General features: G+C 39.6%; 1 pseudogene; it reads left to right on the plus strand.

Moving 5' to 3' along the window:
* The first annotated feature begins 1,558 nt into the window (after nt 1–1,558).
* On the plus strand, nt 1,559–2,679 carry LOC100457522 (heterogeneous nuclear ribonucleoproteins C1/C2-like; annotated as a pseudogene).
* The last annotated feature ends 1,315 nt before the right edge of the window (nt 2,680–3,994 follow it).

Here is a 3,994-nt window from a genome sequence, read left to right on the forward strand (position 1 = left end):
ACTTAGATTTTAGTTCTGCTTTCTTGTCTCTACCACAATTGCATTTGCTGGAATTCTTTTTGGAGTGTGTGTGTGTGATTGTGTGTGTGTCTGTGTGTGTAATAGGTGGTTGCATTTATTTCTACTTTGTTGGAGAATTTTACCAATAATTCCATGACTTTAATACTCTTCATGCCCAGGATATGCTGGTTTGTTGTGTAACTTAATTTTTCTATAATTCATAATGCTCATTTCTGAAATAGTCTTCAGAATATGCTATTATCTCATTTTACTTCATTCATATATCTATGTATGTATTTTTATATATTACATTAAATACATGTGAATATAATCTCATTTGCATTATTTTACCTTTAAGGTGAAATGGTGTCACCCCTCATAATCCAGCTTCTGCTACTTTTCACTCATCTGATAGGTGTTGAGCCCCCACTGTAAGTTAAATACTCTGCTAGACATCTGGGACACCAAGATGTAAGGACATGGTTTCTATACTCAAGAAACTCATGATAACTCATTCTAGTTTATGTTTAAGGCACAGATAAGATTGATACTAAGTCTGTGAAATAGTCCAAGTTTAATTTGTGGAATATATCCAAGTATTCCCCTTCTCCATCTTGCATAGAAACCCTACTGTGATATGGCAACAGTCTATAAAATGCCTATGTTTAGCATGCTACAATAAGAGATGCCCAATAGCCTAAGGATGAATTCTAGTTAGTTTCTGCTTAAGAAATTCCCCAAAGTCCTGGAACACAAGATGTTGAAGGGGTTCCAGAAACTAACAGAGAGATCACCTTTATAACTATTGGAAAATTCTGTTACTTTAATTATGTTATCCAAAGCCTTGAAAAACAGACCCTATATTCAAATCCTGGCTTCTTCAGCTACTATCTGTATCATGTCACTATGTTATACAATCCTTCCTGAACCTCAATATCCTTATTTGTAAAATGAAGATAATAATGTCTTTTATTAGTTTGCTTATGTATTCATTCATCCAGAAAACATATTCTTAAATGCCTACCGCATCCCAGGCATTGAGCTAGACACTAGATAAACAATGTTCAACAAGATAGCCACTGTTCCTACACTCCTGAGCCTTATAGCCTGGTGAGAGACACAGGCTGTAAATGAACTGGGTGCTATGATGAAGAATAAAGTAAGGCAATCTGCTTTCAGGTGGGTAAGTAGAGAAGGCCTCTCTGTGGATATGATATTAGGCTGATATCTAAAGAATGCAAAAGACAAGCTTTGTAAATGGCAAGTGAGAAAAGTGTTTCAAGTAAAGGAAATGGTTTGTGCAAAGGTCCTGAGCTAGTAAAGGAAGAGTTTGAGAAAGCAAAAGTAGCCTAGTAGATTAAAAAATGAAAAGCCGGGGGCGGGGTGGGGGGGGCATTATCCTAAAAAATGGACATTGTCTACCCTAAAACCCAGTAATTTCACTCATGGTATATAACCTAGATAAATTCTTAAATATGCCCACTAGGAGACATATATAAAATACTCCTAATAGCACTAATCTTTGTTCGTGATAGCACAAAATTAAAATAATCCGAACATGGACAAAAGAAAGGATAAGTAAGTTTTGGTGTATTCGCACAATGGAAGATTATACAGCAGCAAAATGAATGAATTGTAGTTAGACCAATGAAGATGAATTTTATAAGTAAACTTTGAGATGAATACTGAGTGGTTGTGACCACGTTGTTGACCTCAAGCAGCAGTTGGCTTCTCCACATGGAACCCTGGAGTTGGAGACATAGAATCTCCCTTCCCACTCCTGTTTTTGGCTTTGTGAGAAACCTTCCCATCAAACATAACGGCTAGCAATGTTATCAACAAGTCAAATCCTCACTCCATGAACCCCAGAGTATTCACTGGGAATCTCAACACTCTTGTGGTCAAGAAGTCTGATGTGGAAGCAATCTTTTCAAAGTATGGCAAAACTGGGTGGCTCTGTTCATAAGGGCTTTGCCTCTGTTCACTGTGTTCATGAGAGAAATACCCAGCCTACTGTGGCAGGAGGGGATGGCAGAATGATTGCCGGCCAAGTTTTAGATACCAATCTGGCTGCAGAGCTGAAAGTGAACTGAGGAAAAGCCGGCATGAGATGATCTGCAGCGGAGATGTATGGCTCCTCTTTTGACTTGGTCTGTGACTTTCAATGGGATTATTATGACAGGACGCATAGTGATCCAGCACATGCTTCTCCTCCTCCTCCTAGTGCTTGGGCTGTAGTACCCTCAAAACGCCAGCATGTATCAGGAAACACCTCACAAAGGGGCAAAAGTGTCTTCAATTCCAAGAGTGGGCAGTGGGGATCTTCCGAATTGAAAGGAGATGACCTTCAGGCCATAAGAAGGAATTGACCCAGATAAAACAAAAAATGGATTCTCTACTGGAAAATCTGGAGAAATTTGAAATGGAGGAGAGCCTACAAGGAGTAGTGTTAAAGAATGTGAAGTCAGATGACGGGCAGAGCAGCAGCTCCGTGAAGTAAGATGAGACTAATGTGAAGATGGAATCTGAGGGGCTGCAGATGACTCTGCTGAGGAGAAGGACCTGCTGGATGACGATGATACTGAATGTGGGGATGACCAACTGGAGATAATCAAGGATGATGAAAAAGAGGCTGAGAGAGGGGAGGATGACAGAGACAGTGCCAATGGCGGGAATGACTTTTTTTTTTTTTTTTTTTTGAGACAGTCTTGTTCTGTCACCCAGGTTGGAGTGCAGTGGTACAATCTCAGCTCACTGCAAGCTCTGCCTCCCAGGTTCAAGCAATTCTCCTGCCTTAGCCTCCCAAGTAGCTGGGATTACAGATGTGTGCCACCACACCCAGCTAATTTTTGTATTTTTTTTAGTAGAGACGGGGTTTTGCCATGTTGGCCAGGTTGGTCTCGAACTCCTGACCTCAGGTGATCCACCCACCTTGGCCTTCCAAAGTGCTGGATTACAGGTGTGAGCCACCACATCCGGCTGAGAACGACTCTTAAGCACATGATGGGGTTTAGAATTCCTATCCCATTATTTCTTTACCTAGGTGGCTGTCTAAGATCAAATTCCTCACCTGATCCTCTCCCCTGGTATCTTAAGCACATGCTCACTGTTCTCCCCTTCCTTGTCCTTACCATGTTCATTAATTCATATTGCTCTGAGCCTAGTCTCATTATCACTTCCTTTGAGGCTCCTAGTAGTTTTGTTAAGTCTTACCGTGTAATTTTTGCTTTTAATTTCGATACCTCTTTGTGACATCGATTAAAAGGATGTATGGTTTTTATCAACTGTCTCTAAAATAATCTCTTGTTATGCAGGAGAACAGTTTTTTTCATTCATACATGAGTTCAGTAGTTGCTTCCCTAACTGCAAAGGAAATCTCATTTAGTTCAGTAGCACTGGAGGGCAGCTTTGAGTTGGAAGTATGTGGGTTATACCCACATAAGTATGCTGTGTGGGGCAGTGCAGCACAAATGTAACAGTGTATTTTTGTGAATGAGAGTTGGCATGTCAAATGCATCCTCTAAAAAAAAATCAGTGTAATAGTCTTAAGATAGTTTTCTAAAGTTGATACTGTGGGTTATTTTTGTGAACAGCCTGATGTTTGAGGCCTTTTCCCCACAAAATAAACAAGCCCTTATTAAAGGAGAAACTTGTAGAAAAATAAATAAATAGTACTTTGAATGGAGAAAAAATTACCAAAAAACAACCCCAACTTACAGTATTATTTACTGTGCATTTAAAATAATCTTAAAATACCCCAAATTTAAAAATATTATAAAAGCATTTTTAGAAAACAAAAGAACTGAAACTCCTGCTTCTGGCCAACATGTTAGAACAGAGAGCAAATTTACTCTTCTGCCTCAACAACTCGATAGCTGGAAAAATACATGAAACAATGGTTTTTGGAAATTGGACAATAGGCAGAGCAGGACTGTAGTGTGTGAGTGAAGGAAAACAAACCAGGTGAGCCCTGTAATTGCACCAGCTTACCCCC

Source organism: Pongo abelii, chromosome 1, assembly GCF_028885655.2.
Source record: "Pongo abelii isolate AG06213 chromosome 1, NHGRI_mPonAbe1-v2.0_pri, whole genome shotgun sequence".
NCBI classification, from domain to species: domain Eukaryota; kingdom Metazoa; phylum Chordata; class Mammalia; order Primates; family Hominidae; genus Pongo; species Pongo abelii.